The sequence below is a fragment of the Tenrec ecaudatus genome, unplaced genomic scaffold, assembly GCF_050624435.1.
Source record: "Tenrec ecaudatus isolate mTenEca1 unplaced genomic scaffold, mTenEca1.hap1 Scaffold_1886, whole genome shotgun sequence".
Classification (NCBI taxonomy): domain Eukaryota; kingdom Metazoa; phylum Chordata; class Mammalia; order Afrosoricida; family Tenrecidae; genus Tenrec; species Tenrec ecaudatus.
In genome coordinates this window covers 86709-106663 of record NW_027458162.1, presented here as the reverse complement: position 1 = coordinate 106663, position 19955 = coordinate 86709, and the positions used below count along the sequence as shown (strand labels likewise).

At 39.1% G+C, this 19955-nt stretch overlaps 1 protein-coding gene across 6 annotated transcripts in view; it reads right to left on the bottom strand.

Moving 5' to 3' along the window:
* The window catches only part of LOC142436268 (thyrotropin-releasing hormone-degrading ectoenzyme-like), an 89560-nt gene that overhangs the window by 15827 nt on the left and 53778 nt on the right, over positions 1 to 19955 (bottom strand). Inside the window, exon 7 of one of the 6 annotated variants that reach the window (XR_012781844.1) lies at positions 6110 to 6541. The exons of the other annotated variants lie outside the window; for them this stretch is intronic. The gene's annotated coding sequence lies outside the window, so the exon portion shown is untranslated. Of the gene's footprint in view, positions 1 to 6109; positions 6542 to 19955 lie in introns of those variants that run through there. 6 annotated transcript variants of the gene reach the window in all.

Below are 19955 nucleotides of genomic sequence, written 5' to 3'. Positions count from 1 at the left end.
GGTCAACTGTCACACCAGAGTCCACGAAGGCAATGCTGTACATCCCACCTAAAGGAGTAGTGTCTTGTTCTTAAACGCTTTTGAGGGGTCATCCAAGTGAACTACTGGCTCTCCCCCTCTGGAAGAGTGAGGAAGAAATTTGAAGCCATATGGGAATAATTGGATCAATGAACTAGGGGTCACGCAAACACCTGTCTCTGTCACGCTGAGACCAGAAGAACTAGGCCGGCTCTACTACCACTATCGGCTGCTCTGAAAGGGGTCGCATCAGAATATTCCCAATAGAGCAGACGTATGAGGAACACTCAAAATAACAGAAACCACCAGGCTTCCTAATCAGACACAGGTGATTCTGATCATGGCCCTCAGTCACCTGTTAGATCCAGAAATGAACTCACTCCCATGGCGCTCAAGTTTCAGCCAGGCAAGAGACTGTTTTTTTTAAGGAGTACAATAATCCTAGAGATATACGTCCACCTTGAGACTCTAAAAGAGCAGCATCTTCCCAAGGACAACAGCCAGTGGGATTAGGAATGAGGTAGGAATGGGAACAGGCAACAGAGGGAGGAAGTAATCTTAGATCGTGGAAAACGCAATGAATGACATAAAATGTGTACGAACTCTTTAATGAAAAACTGATTTGCTCCGTAAACAATGGCAAAGTAAAAGGCTGAAGTTAAAAGAATTACAATTGTATAAAGAATTGTTAGCAGCAGGGCCTAGTCCTTAAAGAAGGACTTCAGACTTGATAAAACAGTCAGCGTAGAGGAAACACACCCTCAGGGTGATGGAGTGAACCAGTCGCTGCAAAACTTGCCTGAGCCACTGCAGTGATTGTAAAGGAGCGCCCTGCTGGGCAGCATTTCATTCAGTTCTACCTGAGGACACGAGGAGCTGGAAGCGATGCAACAGCACCTACCCACTGACTACTCCCTGTATGGCCGCTAAGTTGTTAGGTACCCTCACACTGGTTCCACCATCCCTATGCATAACAGAGTAAAGCACCTCCCATCCTGCTCCATCCTCACACTTGGTCTTCTGTTTGAGCCCTTTGCCGCAGTCACTTCACTGTGTCAATACATCTCATCAAGGGCCTTCCTCTTTTTCACCGCCCCCCTACTTTACCAAGCATTCTGCCCTTCTCCAGGGTCTGGTCTCTCCTGACAACATGCCCAAGGTACATGAGATGAAGTCTTGCCAGCCTTGCCTCTAAGGTGCTCTCTAGCGGCACTTCTTCCAGGACAGATCAGTCTGGTTGCTTTTTGAGAAGGGTATGTCACATCCAATATTCTTCACCAACACCACAGTCAGAATACATGGATTCCCCCCCTTACTCATTGTCCAACTTTACACGCATAGGAGGCAATTGAAAACACCATGGCTTAACTGGAGATCCCCTCATAGAGGGGCTTAGGAGAGGAGATGGGTCAGTCAGGGTGCAAGGTAGTACCGACGAAGAGCACAGCTTTCCCCCAGATCCTGGATGCTTCCTCCCCCCAACTACCATGATCCGAATTCTACCTTGCAGGGCTGGATAGGGCAGAGGTTGTACACTGGTACATATGAGGGCTGGAGGCACAGGGAACCCAGGGTGGATGATACCTTCAGGACCAGGGGTGTGAGGGGCGAGGCTGGGAGAGTGGAGGGTGAGTGGGTTGGAAAGGGGGAACTAATTACAAGGATCTACATGTGACCTCCTCCCTGGGAGAGGGACGGCAGAGAAGGGGGGGAAGGGAGACTCCGGATAGAGCAAGATATGACAAAATAACGATGTATAAATTACCAAGGGCACATGAGGGAGGGGGGAGTGGGGAGGGAGGGGGAAAAAAAAGAGGACCTGATGCAAAGGGCTTAAGTGGAGAGCAAATGCTTTGAGAATGATTGGTGCGGGGAATGTATGGATGTGCTTTATACAATTGATGTATGTATATGTATGGATTGTGATAAGAGTTGTATGATTCCCTAATAAAATGTAAAAAAAGAAAAGGGAAAAGAAAGAAAGAAAAGAAAATGATTAGGGCAAAGAATGTACAGATGTGCTTTATACAATTGATGTATGTATATGTATGGACTGTGATAAGAGTTGTATGAGCCCCTAATAAAACGTTTAAAACAAAACAAAAACAAACAAACAAAACAACAACAACAAAAAAGAAAACACCACGGCTTGGGTCGAGCACACCTTAGTCCTCACAGCGACATTTTATAGTTATTGTGTTACCTAGAGATGTGTTAATTCATTTCAGACTACTATCTTTAAGAAACTTCAAGGTTAATACTAGTACGTCAATTTTAGAAATAGACATAGGTTTATTACAATTAAACAAATTGCCAAACTCGCCTTGTTAAAAAGTCAAAGAATGAAAGCCAGGATAGGCGAGAAAGCCCTTATAATATTGCCAAGAAAGCTCCCACACACTGGCCTCCTCTAGTATCACTCGTACCATTCCCTAACACCTGTCCACATGTCACTGTCTTAGAACTTACGACACTCTATTCCACACGCAACTAAACATAGAGCATAATTCCAGATGCTGTGAAATTAAAGCAAGTAAGTTTAGGGAAGGAGAATTATGAGAGAATAGCTTGAATCCTCACTAAACAAAACTGTATTAAGTTAAGGAACAGGTTGAACAACCATAGCAGAACACATCTCAGAATATGGCTGAGAAGAGCAGCAACCTCAGAAGTCCTGAGCAGGAACACATGCGGGAGTTAGAAAAGTAGCAAGAAGACCTTCCTGGGTGGAATGGGAATGAGGTAGGACAGAGGGTGATGGCTACAGAACAAAGAACCTTAAGTAATAAGGCTCGAGTTTGCTTTCTACGTGGGACACAAGGCCACTGCAAGTCTTGTTGGAGAAGGGCATGGTCAGATTTATTACTGGGAAGGGTGACTCTGGCTGCTGCAGAAATCACACTCAAGTCTGTCACACAGTTTTTCAAGATGAGAGCAAAATGAAATATGATTCCAACTTGATCTCCTCTCTCACTATATGGACTATGCTCATGAGAAAAATAGATAACTAGTGAATGAAGTGGATGTCATGAAAACACAGAACACGATATTTTAAGATAGACATTGCATGATATATCTTTTTGAAATCTTTTTTTAAAGGTGCAGACATTAAACATTTTCCAAAAGCTTATCTACACATTATTTATTGTTGTTCAACTGTGTAATCTAACAAGATACTGAGAAGGTTACCTAGAAGTTGTTTAATAGTGAAGATATTTTAAAAGCATACCCTTAGAAAATTATATATTCTACCTTTAGTTAATCAGCAGAGCTATCCGATGGTTTAAATATGGGAAAATATTTAAAAGAAACTGGGGAAATTATCCATGCAGTGTACTATTCCCAGGCAAAGGTGATGGAATTCTGCTTATTGGTGAATTTACTGGTGTTCTACAAAGCTACCTGGATAAAAAATGGACAAAAAATTCCAGCAGGATTTTGCGGAGGTTGAGTTTAATGCCATCCAGATTCAAATCATTAACCTAAAGATCCATAAGTCATAGGAGACTTTAATTTCCTTTTTAAAACTGCTTTATAGAGAAATGTGTGGAAAACATGAAACTAAAGGAGGGAAAGATATTACTCAAACCAAACCAGTTAAAAATAACTAGGAATATTTCTCCTTGTATAACATTTGAGTGTTGCATTTTTATAGAGATTTTGTTATACTATATATAAAAAATTATATATCATATTAACATCCTAATTTTTTTACATTACTATGAGCTGTTCAAAATTCCCTCATGGATTGAATCTTGGCTACATAAGTTTCCATGAAAAAAAGTAACAGGGCTATTGGCATCTTTATTACTCTTCTACATGTTCTAAATAAATTTCTATGCATGAAATCTCCAAGTTGAGTTTTGAAAATTGGCATTTGGCTTCTGTGATCCCTGAAAAAATCTCTAAGTTTGTGTTTTCAGTCTTTGTCCACCATCATGCGGTGGGGATAGTCACAGTGATGGCCCACAGGAATTCAACCCTCGGTGTGTGTCGAGTTGGAATGAAGTCCTTGAAATCTGAACTTGTAAGCGTTAAGAATTAGGATCAGCATAAATGTGTTTCCCATACACAGGTTATTAGTTGACCCTCTTCCATGGTTTCTCTGACAGCAGTCATTCCTTAATGGAAATCTTTACTTCTCTACTGGATTTGATCAGAAATAAATAACATGATAAGTAAAGGCGTAAGCACAGGCTCATGGAATCAACAAAATGGGTAGCAGATGTCCAAAGCATATAACATGTGCAAGCCAAGCAGATAAGATATAGGGAAAAGAGAACATCAGAGTGGAAGGGAACTGGGAGCGACTAAATGAAACTAACATTTAAAAAAATGTTGAATGCAATAACAGTTATATTTTCTGGTTCATTTTGGACCCATCAGTTATAACTTCACAATCAGCTCTTATTGACCACATGAGAATGGTAGTCATCTGCACTACAATCAGGTGGCTCATGACATTATCCGATCCTGTACAAAGTTAACTTACACTTAGCGTCATGTTGAGCATACCCTTGAAATTGTACTATGGTATTTAGAACAGCCCTCGCTCCAGCTGGGAACCAACAGCAGTGGTTCAATGAACTAAGAAGATGCAGGATCACAGGACAGAAAGTGAATATGGACATTTTAAAGTATGATTTTAAGAAACAAGGATCATGGATATCTGGGAAGGGCTCACCACCAAACATTACAAAACAAAATAGTGAAATCTTTCCAAGTGACTTAAAAGTACTATTTCTTTTGACTACCTCAGGCCTTAATTTTTTTAGCTACCAATTTCCAAATAAAATGTTTGTGCTAATGCCTAAATTCAAATGTAAATTGCATTTGACAAATGCTAGTTTTTAATAAATTGCCTTTATTTTCAATTATTCAAATGCACTTGCTATGATAAAACCAAATTTTAAAAGCAACATAATTTAGCATCTTGGTAAATGAAATGAAAACAACTAAGTGGAGTACAAAGATAAAAGTTCACAGAATATAAAACAAAAAGGATTTGTGAACCCTTATAAAAAAACAATTCCAAAATTAAGTTCCTTCTTCAAATTAAATGAAGAGATTTATTTCATTATACACTCAGGCTTAATGGGTTCAAATCATTGGACTAGTATAGCTAGTGCTAAAGTTATTAATAGAAATACATCATAATCTGTTCCAAATGCTACATACAGTCCTGGCTGTAGTAAAATAATAGTAATAATGTTGAAGAAAGTGCAACTATTTCAGTATCTGAAATAGCCACCTCTGCAGATTCCATTAGAACAGAAACACGGCTCCTACTTGTGGAATCATTTTCCTTCTAATGATGCAAACTATTTGACTGATCAAGGGCCAACTTATGGCAGCATCACAGTGAGCCATTGAAAATGTGTCCGAAACTTCTGGATAATAAACAAACAAGTTTCACTAGTCAGGATCTATTTTTAGAGACAAAGCAAATGGTAAAAATGATAAGGCATGGCTACTGTATTCTCCATGGCTTTGCATATTGTTTTATTTGCAAAGCAGTCAGTTTTAAGCCATCCAATTCTCAATTTTCTATGGGCAGATTTAGCAATCGGTGAGACTCAAATAGGAATGAGAAACAGGGGAAGAGTTCAATGAACAGAGATCATATTTTGGGTCTTAGCATAACTCACAAACTGAAAACATGGGGTGGGGGTGTCATGAAGTACATATTTATTTTAGAAATATATATATAGTGAAAATTGCTCTGATGGAATGAATGATGCCTCAAATGGGCTTCCACACAGAAGGAATGGGTACAGAGGGTGGTGGATTAAAGGAGGCACACCTGAGTTAACTATTACTGATGCAGAGGGATGGATGCAAAAGAGTTCACTACATCTTCTGTCAGCTTTTTCATATATTTGAAATTCTTCATAATAAAATGTTAGACTGTCGAGTGGGAAGTAGTTCTAAGCTTTCTGTGTATGCCGGGAGTAGGCATCATGATGTCATCCTAAGGCATATGTTTAAAAGTATTTGATGAATATTATCTTCAAGAAAGTCAATCATTTCAATCTTGCTTTCCTCCTTGATAAAATGGGCAAATGATATTTAGCTCTCATGGTCATTCTAAGGGTTAAAAAATCACAAACAGAGGAGTATTTCTTATATAAACTGTACAGCGCCTTAAGGCTGAAGGAGCAGAACTAGAACTTCTGCGACCATGTGCTCTCCATCTGCATTCTGACCTTGATTTGTTCCCTGCACTGAGCTACTAAACTCGTGGGTAGATCCCAGCACATCCATTCCCTGCTTAGGGACAAATTACCAAATGGTAGTGTAATTGCCATGGGAAAATTATGACTCTGTTCTGAATTATCTCCATCATAAATCCAAAACCAGTCAAACAAGCTCTGTCACCAGAGCGACAGGCCTGCTCTATAGTGACAAGAGTCCCACATACAAGTGCCCATAAATCCGTGAGTACCACCGCCCTCCAACGTCATCCTGAAGCAGGCGTTCACGTCAGATGCGGAAAGCCAGGCTGGCAGCATGTTGGGCACCACTGTGGAAACAATGCAAATGAGGTGATAGACAGCCGTCAGCAAGAGAAAGCCCCTTCATCTGCCTCTTGTCGACTGTACACGTGGCTGCAGGAAGCTGTTTGTTTGCTTCTGCATATTTTTCTACTGCACTGAAGGGGGAGGGGAGAGGGCGTATTACAATTAAGAAGCTTAATAGGCACTCGGGTCTCTTTCTTTTAACTTGAATCATTTCTGTTACTAGAGGTATAAAAGCCTGTCGAAGAAATAAACTTCTCTCAAGCAATCACAGTGAGGGACATGACAAGGACCAGAGAAGGACACATCTGTGTGTGAGTCCTTATTTTCTTCTCTAGTCTTGGGGGAATGTTCATCTTGACTTAACAGAGAGATGAAACATCGACTATAATTCCTCATGATGTACAGAGGTATTTTCCTGCCTCTCAGAATGTTATACTCTATTTCAAATTAGAGTTAAAAGCCACCCAATCCCATTGCAGATGAAATGTGGGCAGTAAAAAAGATTTTTTCTATGGGAGAGCGAGGCGGGACATCAACTAAAAGGCGGGTTCTGTTGAAAAGCTAGCTGGCCTACCCTGAATTCAGCGGTGAGGAGGAAGGTATGCTGGGTAGTTTTTGTTTGTTTTGACACTTTGCTCTCTTTCTTCAGGGGTTCAAGTACAGAGAAAGGGTAAAGGTACACCCATAGCTGAGCTGTGACATGTACACAGTAGACGCTGCACTGAAACAATGCTATGAAGTTACTTGAGAACTTACACCTGCAAAGGACTTTGTATTTATACCTCACCATTTTATATTCTTAGAATTATTATACACTGGAATAGTGTTTAAATCAAATCAAATTAAGCAAAAAATACATGAAGTTTCTCTATCACCTGGAGATTTTTTTTCTAGGTAACAGTAACTAAGAGACAATTTATAAATCTCTCCAGGCAAAGAGGGATGAAGGGAAATTGCTTTCTCTAGCAAGAGTTTGCACTAGACTACAAAACTAACGGTTGATATTTCAACCCACTCAGCACAGCCATGAAGAAAACTACGGCGACCTGTTTTTGTACCATCGATGGAGGTGAGAAAATTGCTCTCTGACCAGCGGAATGGCAACATCTCTACTGTATCTCAATTTAACATACAATTTTGTTTCTGAAAATACACTATTTATATAGAAATTTTATTAAATTGGGGATCTTTAGGTTAGGAATATAAACCATAAGCTTTCTTTGATTTTTCTTTAATGCTGATGATATTCAAATAAAGTTTAGGAAAGAGTAATGATTATGATGTTCTAACTCAATGATGAATAAAAATTCAAGGACATTAATGGTATGGATTTACTATTTTCTATCAGTGACACTCATTAATTAAAATAATCATCCTTTGTTACTATCTGAAAATTATCCCTCATTACCATTTGTAAGAGGTAATTTTCTAAAGTAGAAGCATCAATAAAATAACAAAGAATGACAAAAATACAATCTAACAACAGTGATATGTGCTCATATTCTAAATATGAAAATCCAAATAAGTATATATCTTTTTAAAATTATCAAAATATCTTATATTTTCCTGAAATAATGGTATATAATTCAAGATTATTAATGAAGTTGCAAGTCACATGAAATTGAAAAGATGAGGGGGTGTAGGGAGGGAGGGGAAAAACGAGGACATGATGCCAGGGGCTTAAGTGGAGAGCAAATATTTTAAGAATGATGAGGGCAATGAATGTACAAATGTGCTTTACCAATTGATGTATGCATGGATTTTGATAAGAATTTTATGAGTCCCTAATAAAACGATTAATAAAAAAAAGAAATTGAAAAGGTGAGAAAATACCGTCAAGTTAACTGAATCATATTTATAAAAGGTCTAAAATATAAATTTAAAACAAAACAATATCATTATTATTTAACACACAACACTGGAAAAACAATAATTTTTATAAGACTCTTATAGTAATAAGAAAAAAGATGACTGATAAAATAGTTCATTAAAAATTATAGTTTTAAGAAAAAAATGCAAAATTCATAGAACCTAAGTGGCTAAAAATCACCATAACACGTAGACTCACTGTTATTTTGTTCTAAAAGAAAATATCTCAATTAAAATATTATAAAAGAATCAATTTATTCTTTCTTACCTGATTTATCAGTAGTTTAACCAGTATCCACTGAATCCTACAAGCATTATGAATAAGCCAGGTATTTACACTTTCTATAATATCTCTTGTCTTTATGGAGCTTTATTTATTGACTTTTAAATTTCTTTCTTGGTATAAAATTTTATTTTCATTGTTCCAAAGGACAGCATTGATTCTGCAGCTCCGGGAGATGCACATATCTGATCAGAGCACACAGGAGCAGATGAAGGGGCAGGAGGAGAGAGTGGAACACAGCCTGGCCCACCAGGCCGTGAGGATGATATTCCTGAGTAGAGCAGCCAATCCACAGAGAGGACAACATGGCTAGCCCCACTACGAGACATAATGCCCCTCAGTGACCAAGGGTGATACAGGGGACAGCACCGGAGACACAGTGTGTGAATTGCACCTGACCTGATCCCACCACACTGAGGCAAAGCACTGGGGGAGTGCAGCAGAACAGCAAGAGAATGGAGAGGCAAGGTCCCCAGGGAATGCTGAAAGTGGACTTTGGGGCCAGGGCGTGGTGCCCCAACAGACTGGACTGGAAAACGCTCCTAAGGGCCAGCAAATGATCCCTGAACTAACTACAACCTTTTCTCTTGAGAACTGTTTTGTTCTGTTCTTTGTCAGTGTTTTTTTTTGTTGTTTGTTGTTTTGTCTGGTTGTATACTGTTGCTCTGTTTTCCTCTTTCTTGTTTTCGTGCACGTTAGAGTCTCCACAGGTCTGTCTGAATAGGACAGGCAGGATGAACTATCTGGAGGAAAAACAACGGGACCGACAGTTCCGGGGGGACTTGGGGTGGGGGATAGGGGGGTAAGGAAGTGGTGTTCACAAACACAGGGACAAGGGAACAACATGGGACCCAAAATGGTAGTGGGGGGGGGAGTGGCAGGCCTGGTGGGTAATGATCAAGGGTAAGGTTGCGTAGAGAAGAGGTATACTCTAACCCAGGTGGTGACGAAGCATGGTAGTAGGGCAGGAGGAAAGTCAAGGGAGATGGAGGAAAGAGCTAGGAGTCAAAGGGCATTTATGGAGGTCTAGACAAAGACATGTACATGCAAATATATATAGGAGGATAGGGAAATAGATCTATGTGTCTATATTTATAGGTTAAGTATTAAGGTGGCGGAAGGACCTTGGGCCTCTACTCAAACACTCCCTCAATGCATGAATATTTTCTTTTATTAAATTGGAACTCTATGATGCTCACTCTCCCGACACAACTGCTGGAGCCAAAGTCGGTGAACAAGTAAATGTGGTGAAGAAAGCTGATGGTACCCGGCTATCAAAAGAGATAGTGGCTGGGGTCTTAAAGGCTTGAAGATAAACAAGCGGCCATCTAGCTCAGAAGTAACAAAGTCCACATGGAAGAACACACCAGCCTGTGTGATCAAGTGGTCCCAAGGGATCAGTTAACAGGCATCAAAGAACAAAAAATCATATCATTGGCTGCACACCTCCATGATAGGATCGCTGAAGACAAATGGGTGCATAAGCAAATGTGGTGAAGAAAGCGGATGGTGCCCAGCTATCAAAAGAGATAGTGTCTGGGGTCTTAAAGGCTTGAAGGTGAACAAGCGGCCATCTAGCTCAGAAGCAAAAAAGCCCACATGGAAGAAGCACACCAGCCAGTGCAATCACGAGGTGCCAAAGGGACGAGGTCTAAGGCATCATGCAAAAAAAAAATGATGTGTGTGTATATGTATATATATGTGTGTGTATGTATGTATGTATATACATACCATATTGAATGAAGGGGGAAGTGGAGACCCAATGCCCAAGTGTCGGCCAATGGAGATCCCCTTATAGAGGGGTTTAGGAGAGTAGATGGGTCAATCAGGATGCGAGGTAGTACCGATGAAGAACACAGCTTTCCCCCAGATCCTGGGTGCTTCTTCCCCCCAACTACCATGATCTGAATTCTACCTTGCAGGGCTGGATAGGGCAGAGGTTGTACACAGGTACATATGAGGGCTGGAGGCACAGGGAATCCAGGGTGGATGATACCTTCAGGACCAAGGGTGTGAGGGGCGATGCTGGGAGAGTGGAGGGTGAGTGGGTTGGAAAGGGGGAACTTATTACAAGGATCCACATGTGACCTCCTCCCTGGGAGAGGGACGGCAGAGAAGGGGGATAAGGGAGACTCCGGACAGGGCAATATATGACAAAATAACAATGTATAAATTACCAAGGGCACATTAGGGAAGGGGGAGCGGGGAGGGAGGGGAAAAAAAAAAAAGGACCTGATGCAAAGGGCTTAAGTGGAGAGCAAATGCTTTGAGAATGATTGGGGCAGGGAATGTATGGATGTGCTTTATACAATTGTATGTATATGTATGGATTGTGATAAGAATTGTATGAGCCCCTAATAAAATGTAAAAATAAATAAAGACTTAAAGAAATAAATTTTAAAAATTTATTTTCATTGTAAGCTTTAAATTGGAGTTTCATAATTCAATGACTCAAGGATGCCATCAGTTTTTCTGATATGTGATAATGTGATTACATGTATGATCATGTATCTACTGGAATTTTTTTGCTAATAAACATCTGAGTAAGCCTGAATGTTCCTTTTTCTTCATCCTAAAATCCAGTGTGTTCAACAGAAAATATCTTAATTTTAATCCTCTTATTTTGTTTTCTAAAACACCTGGTACCCTTTCAATATACATATGTACATACTTATTGTAAGAACACTGAGCTTCCAGGTATTAAATGTCTTTACCATTTGTATCTCCTCTTCATCTGACATTTCCAGAATTATCAAGTGTGTTGCACACACACAAATGATGCCTGTTTACATAGTCATTGCATAATGATGATTACCTATTTCCTATTTAATTTATCTCAACTATCGGAGACATACTCTATATATCCTTTTGGTGTTCCTTGTGCTTATAGTATTCTTAGATTTTATATGATTCTCTTCTAATGCTAGATCAATTTTATTCTCCTTATCAGAGTATTTAATTTTTCTATCCTTGCTTCAAACTCTCATTTTTGCTTTTTTAAATAGTTTTATTAGGGGCTCATACAACTCTTATCTCAATCCATACATACATCAATTGTGTAAAGCACATTTGTACATTCATTGCCCTCATCATTCTCAAAACATTTGCTCTCCACTTAAGCCCCTGGCATCAGGTCATCTTTTCCCACCCTCCCCACTACCCCCTCCCTCATGAACACTTGATAATTTATAAATTATTATTTTCTCATATCTTGCCCTGTCTGACGTTTCCCTTCACCCACTTTTCTGTTGTCTATCCCCCAGGGAGGAGGTCACATGTAGATCCTTGAAATCGGTTCCCCCTTTACAACCCACCCTCCCTCTATGGTCCCAGTATTACCACTCATACCACTGGTCCTGCAGGGATCATTTGCCCTGAATTCCCTGTGCTTCCAGTTCCTATCTGTGCCAGTGTACAACCTCTGGTCTAGCCAGACAGACTTGCAAGGGAGAATTTGGATCATGATAGTTGGCGGGGGGTGGGGGCAGGGAGGGAGGAAGTATTTAGGAACTAGAGGAAAGTTGTATTTTTCATCAGTTCTACATTACACCTTGACTGGCTCGTCTTCCCCCCTCCCCCCAGACTCCTCTGCAAGTGGATGTCCAGTGGCCGACAAATGGGCTTTGGGTCTCCACTCCGTGCTCCCCACCTCATTCACTATGGTAAAATTTTTGTTCTGATGATGCCTGATCCCTTCAACACCTCGTGATTGCACAGGCTGGTGTGCTTCTTCCATGTGGGCTTTGTTGCTTCTGAGCTAGATGGCCACTTGTTTACCTTCAAGCCTTTAAGACACCAGATGCTATATCTTTTGATAGCTGGGCACCATCAGCTTTCTTGCCACATTTGCTTATGCACCCATTTTTCTTCAGCGATGGTACCATGGAGGTGAGCACACAATGATATGATTGTTTGTTCTTTGATGCCTGATACCTGATCCCTTCAGCACCTCGTGATCACACAGGCTGGTGTGCTTTTCCATGTGGGTTTTTTTTGCTTTTGAGCTAGATGGCCCCATGTTTACCTTCAAGCTTTTAAGACCCCAGACGCTATATCTTTTGATAGCTGGGCACCACAAACTCTCATTTTAATCTCTTAGAATTAAGAGAGGGATACATTTAACATGTTCTGCATGACATTTGTAGTTGTGCTGAATCATGATTTTAGCTCTCCTTGTTAATAATTTTCCCCATAGTTGCTAGGTTTTTATGCTAGTTTATGCTTAAATATCCTTTGTATTTGACGGGGAAAGTCTTATTCAATAGAAGTGGTTGCTGAACAATTATGGCTAAAGAGCAATCATGTAGAATAGTTTGAAGCCAATGCAGTTTACATCAAGGGTGTTATTTCAGACCTAGTTCTAATCAAATCAACGGTTCCATCTGTTTAGAGGCATATTTCTGCTCCATAGTCCCATTTCAGAATATGCTGGAAAGCTGTGTGATTCACAGTTCAACCCTGTGTATTGCAGGTTATCACGGTGGTGATTTAGCATGTAATTGTTTCTCTCCAGCTGTCTCAATTAATGGTTGCCAAGTCAATTGCCATATACACACTTCTTCCACATTCCACCATTTTTGCACCCTTTTTCTTGTAAAAATATGGGGTTTGTAAATCTCTTACAGGCTTGACTGCTTCCTGCTCTTCCATGTGTAGAAAGATTTCACCATGTAGTCCATCAAGATTTCATTCTTCCACACAAGGCCTTCTACTCCTGGAGACCTCGGTGCTCAGTAAACTATAGAGAGGAGACCCATAGATTCTTGTATCTATTCTCAGAATCCTTTTGACATTTTGACTAGAATTCACTGTATTTTCAGTCGTTCTCTTTTTTTTGGTCTGTTTTGATAGCTTATAGTTTTTGGTGCCTGTGTATGAGCGTAGCAAAAATATTTGTTTTATCTTTTCCATTTATTTTGTCACTAACGGTGAGTCATGGGGTAAGTAGAAGAGAACAAAATCATGTAGCATTTCACTTCCCATAACTGAAGTCCTTAAAAGGCAAATAATCAAACCACTACATATATTTTAAAAGTGAAGCTAATAATAATTCTATGAAATTTGTACCAAAATTAGCACACTCATATATTCTGGTAGCACATTCAGTTGGTATGAATCAGCTGACTCTTTACCAAAAATCATTTCTCTTTTCATCGGGAGGAAATAATGAAACTTCAGTTTTAAAACTTCCTTTAAAATAAATGATACCATGTGATTATTGCCTACATGAGTCTTTACCATGTGATTTCTGTGTATTGTTTTTTGTTTTGTTTTAACTACATGACTGTTCTCATGTGAGACTTTGGGTCTCTGCTCAAGCCCTGCCTCAACACAAGAACACTTTGTTCTAACAACCTGGAATTCTGTGAGGCTCACCCTCCTGGTGTAATGCTGAAGTCAAAATGGGTGCATAAGCAAATATGGTGAAAAAAAGCTGACGGTGATCAGCTATCAAAAGATACAGCATCTGTGGTCTTAAAGGCTTGAAGTTAAACAAGCAGCCATCTAGCAGAGAAGTAACCAATCCACATGGAAAAAGCACACCAGCCTGTGTGATCACGAGGTGTCAATAGGATCAGGTAACAAGTATCAAAAGACCCAAAATAAGCAACAAAAAATGTGTTGAGAACAAAGGGGGTCAGAGCAGAGACCCAAAACCTATCTGTAGACAATAGGACAGATCCTCACAATAGGGTCCCAAGAAAGGGAGGAGTCAACAAGGGGGTAGGAGAGCACTGGTGAAACACACAATATTCCTCTGGTTCCTTGAGGCTTACTTATCCCCAACTATCATGACCCCAGTCCTGCCTTTCACTGTGGGCCAGATCACAGCATGAACACAGGTACAGATAAGACCTCATGACACACTGGATCCAGGTCAGATGAAACCATCAGAGACAGAAATGAGAGTAGCGATACCAGGGTGGTAGGGAGAACATGAGGAGAGGTGGGAGGTAGGGGGGACCAGTCACAATGATTGATACATAAACCCTCACCCCCAGGGGAATAAACAGCAGAAACCATTGGTGTAAGATATAAAAATAATAATTATTTATAATTTATCAAGGGTCATGAGAGGGGAAGAGGGGGAAGGAGGGAAAAAAGAGGAGCTGATACCAAGGGTTGTAATAGAAACTAAATGTTTAGAAAATGATGATGGCAACATACGTACAAATATGCTTGATACAATTCATGTACGGATTGTTATAAGAGCTGTGAGAGCTTCCAATAAAATGATCTTAAAACAACAACAGCATAAAAACCCCACATGCTTGTTCTCATGTGAGTCTCTTTTAAGCTGCTGTATTAACAACTACCAGATGTTTCTTCGTGTCTGATGTCCTTCTAGCTGGTTGGAATGGAGACAATACATCCCAACGAACTTTTGGAGTGACTTGTTAGCAGTCATTCCTGGAAGAAAGTCTACATGATCCATAAATAGATCCAAGAATGGATATGGAGCTCCCCCTTAATCCTAGCTCTAATCTAAGATCAATTAGTTCTCATGACATGACCCTGTAAGATACTTGTCCTAAAGAAGAAAGCAAAGAAGATATGGTGCTATACCAAAGTGTGGTGAAGAAATTTGATAGTGCATGGCTATCAGCTAGAATGGCATCTGGGGTCTTAAAGGCTTGTTTCCAAACAAGCAGCCATCTAAGTGAGATGTCAACTAAATCCACAAGGACGAAGCACACCAACACCTGTGCCCTAAGGACTGTAAATTATATAATCCAAAGCAAAAGGAGGGAATGATATCAGAACTTACAATGTGAGATTCAGGTTTGCAGAAGGCGACAGATGACAACATATTTTTGAGATCTATAACTAAGCCTCCAGTGAATTCCCTCTAACCATAATAAACTGGATACAAAGAGAGAGTACTGGAGAGGTGACATAGCAGATTAAACTGACAAACCTCACTTGAATGATTAAAACCTTATCACTTGATCTGGTTTCAATATTTTCTGTTTATTTGTTTGCATATTGAAGTTTATCTCTGAAGTATTCTGTTATCATGGGTAGCCTTAAGGAACCTTTGTAATATGTTTTTCAGTATATGAAACCAGGATTGATGAACCTGTAGAAACAAAATTAGAATAAGGGTTCCTGGGGTAAACAGTGGGGAAGTTGGGGTAAAGGGGAAGCAAATATCAAGAGGTTCATGAAGGACAAAAGTGTTTTGAAACTGATGGTGGTAGCAATTGCATAATACTGCTTGATGTGACTAAACTATGGAATGGTATAATGTCTGGATTAGTTACTAATAAAATGGTTTGGGGAAAAATAAACAAAAATCTAAACAATAGTTTACCTTGACTAGTAAATAATTTATGCTTTCAATAATGTGTTCTTTTGAGACATATATGAGATCAAACTGACAAGTGCAGCATGGAAAATTAGATAGGAATCTTAGGGCAAGTGGACTCCAGTTCGTGGGGGAAGAATAACTTGTGTGAGTGCAGAAGAGAAACACCCCACCCAAAGCACGGGTGAAAACTTCATGCAACATGGAAACTAGATTGGAGAACCAGAGGACAACTAACGACAACATGGGTACCATATTAAATAGAATGTGACCAAACAATGCCATTGCTCAATTTGTGTGGAAAGTCTCAGAATCTAACCAAGCTTCTTTTGTAAATTTTCTTCAAGAACCCAATAAAATAGCAAAAAATGGACTCAAATGATAAAACATGGGTGTACATTAAAAATAAATACACCCTAAGAAATTTACACTGAAGTAAACTAAAGTATAATGGTATAATATGAACTAACTATTTACCTGGCCTCCAAACCTGAGCTCAGTGTTATGGTGTACCTCCCCAGCATGCCATGCTTGACTGAGGATGTAGTTTGGTCATACATATATTCCTTAATATGCTTTACTAGCAAAAAAATAGATTGAGCACTTATAGTGGCTGGGATGTAGTGAATGTTTTGAATTAAACAAACTTATGGCATAGATACTGTATTAGCGATATATTATAGACAGAGGAATTTAGGATCAAAGAATTCAATAACTTGCTCACAGTCACATGTTACTGGAGCTGAGAATTAATACTCCTATTTAATTATGGAGCTTGTGCTCTTCACGAATATAATTTCTCAAAACTAAAAATTAAAACACAAGAGCAGTTATGAGGGCAGGAACTTTGGTTGTTTTACTGGCTGTTTTATTCTTTGCTATTTACTCTTGTGTCTATACTAATTTCTGGCACATAGTGTTTATTAAATATTTGGTGAACATATGAAATGTAACACTGTTGAAAGAACATTTTGAAGCAAAATTTCATCCTATCCTATATGTATTTTCAACCCGCATGTATTTCCAGTTGTACAGGCTAAAACTACCATATAGTTGCAATATACTGCTAACGAACTTTGTATTACAGAATTCAGTATTTGTAAATTATTCTTAGTAACAAGCATCAAACACTAAAATTAAAAAGGTCAACACACTAAAACCATTTGGAGAACTTCTAATGCTTCCCACTATTTTCATTTTGCCTGTTTGTAAAGAAGCTCTCATATTACTTATTTGTGAGAATACACAATTTATTTCAAACTCACTATTTACATTGGTAAACTGAATAATACATATATATCACAAGGTAATAGTAAATACAGACTAATTACATGAATATAAAATACTTTATTAGCTTATATGCTTTTTATAGTTTCATAATGATTAATAAAGGACACATTTTTACTTTACCTTTGGCATATAGTTGAAGTTGGAAAATTTCTTAATATTTCTGCTTCAAACATTTGTAACTTCATATTGTTGGATGTGATAATTATTTAATACAGAATTTATAGAATTCACATGTTTTCAATACTTATCTTCAGTGACATTTTCCTCCATTAGGAAAACAACTTAAATTTATGTACTAAACATCAGCTTTTGTGCTCAAATTTTAAATTTCTCTATCTGTGCTCATATGACAACAGTATGTCAAAACTAATCTTCCTGAGACTAAATATGGTAATTTCATCATGGCATGAACTAAGTACCATGACTCTGTTATATATCTACTTTTATCATTCTACATTCCATCTATCATCCATCTATCTATCTATCCAGCTACTTCCCTACCAAACCTACCCACATATGTACACACTTACCTACCTACCAACTCCCTAATATTTACACTACATATATAATTTATTGAAAACCACAGGTGCCTGGGTCTAATGAAGCTCAAATTTTTATGTGTATTTCTCCGCTCGTCACCCTTATAAGAAATAATAATCTATTAATATCAAGATCCAACAGAAGCCAGGAACATTTAAAAAATGGAATCAGGCACCTTAAGAAAGTAAAAGCAGAGTGGGCTGGGAATGCAGCTCGCGAGTTGCTCTGCTCAGTGACCACATGCCTGTAATAGCATTCACTACCCACTGAAAGAGGAGAAGGAGCAGCTTCTTCCATAGACCATGGATAAAATTCATGATCTGCCCTAGGCGTCTGCAATTAACTTCCAATACATTGGTGACTTGGAATGCAGAGTCAACTAATCTTCGCCTGTTCTTTCTTTCTGCTTGGCATTTCTGACAGTCTTCCCAAGAACGTCCCGTTAATGGCGAGTGTGTTCAGCGAGCAAACGGAACACCTTCTGACGCTCAAGCGTGGTTCTCCTCGGGGACCATTAGCCTGGCCTGCAGTTGCCCGATCAAGACTGCAGTCCTAACATATGTTCTACCTTACTGAAATCTATTTTCCCCCTTTTGGGCAGCCCAGACTCCAACCTAAGTGACATGGAAATTTGATGCCGAACTTCCGTTAATCCTAAACTCTAATGGGGTGAAGCACCTGAGCAGCCACGGCTCGCTGCCTCCCTTCACTCAGATGCCTGAATCAACTCCATTCCAGATCAGTCTCAGTCTAGAAAGAAAGAATCCAATCTGCTAATCAAATGTGGTTTGATTCTGGAGGGCACGGTGCTATTTCGTAACTCCTGAGTCGGCCTGCACTTTTATCTTTAAACAATATCCAATAGGCTTTGGCAAAATTCCACTCAGTCCGATTTTCCTAATCTGATGTTTTCTTACCACCAGAACAGTGAGAGCCTTTTCACTGACACTCCATTCCCTATGAGAATATTTCAAGCATTCCACACAGGGTAGTCCAAATCGAATGCAATTAACAGCGTACATGATGTATTTAAAATCATCTCCCAAGATGTGAAGATTTACCACCCAAGCCAAAGTTTGGCTTAGTTTGAATTGATCCCTCCCCTTGTTTTCCTTTCCTCTCACTTCAAAACATCACCTCTTCAAACTGAAAAACGTAACCTTCTATAGTTTCACTACAAGCAAAAACTATCATAAGCTGTTAATTATCGATCATGTTCCAATTATCTTTGAACCTCTTAAACAAGATAGCACTGCTACCTTGGATAAATAAGAGACCAAAAGTAGATTTGATAAATTCTGGAAGAAAATTATGAGTAGATCCTTTTGTTGTTGTTATTGGATATTTGTTTGTTAAGGAAAATGATTATCATAAGGGGCTCTATGAATCTCCATTTTGAGCTAGAGATATATTACAAGACAATATAAAGTAATGCATAATTACTTTTAATAACTCCTGTATTGATTTCTATATCCATATATTCCTTATTTTAAATATGCCTTTCTAATTCATTGCAATAGAATTGAAAGGAGATTTTTTGTGTATCCTTCAAAGTGATTTTTTTTCAAAGCTATGTATTTAATTTTTTTTACAACACAAACTTATCACCTTCAAAGTGTTCTACATTATACATAATACATTTTTCAAATCTGTGATTCCATTTTTGGAAACATTTTCCAACTCATCTGTTTGGATAGTTGATAGCACTTCCCTCATTTTTGTTCCCTCACCTCTTCTATGTCATCAAATCACTGTCCTTTCATGTCCCTCTAAATTCTCAGAAACAAAAAGTAGTCACAGGGAGTGAGGTCAGGTGAGTTAGGTGCATGGGGCAAGAGAGGCATGTTGTTTTTGCCCAAAACCAGCACACTGAGATGACTGTATGAGCAGGTGCATTGTTGTGGTGGAAAAACCACAAATAAAGCCGTTTTTGGTCACCTTTTATGGTTACGTTTTATGCCACCTTTTCAGAATCTCTAAGTAGAAAGTTTGATTAGCAGTCTGACCTGGTGGAAGGAACTCCAAAGGCACTAGGAGTCGACATTTGCATCCGTTTGGGATGTTAAAAGACATCCAGAATGGGGTTTGTCATCATTCAATACTCCACCTTCTTTGAAATGAGAAA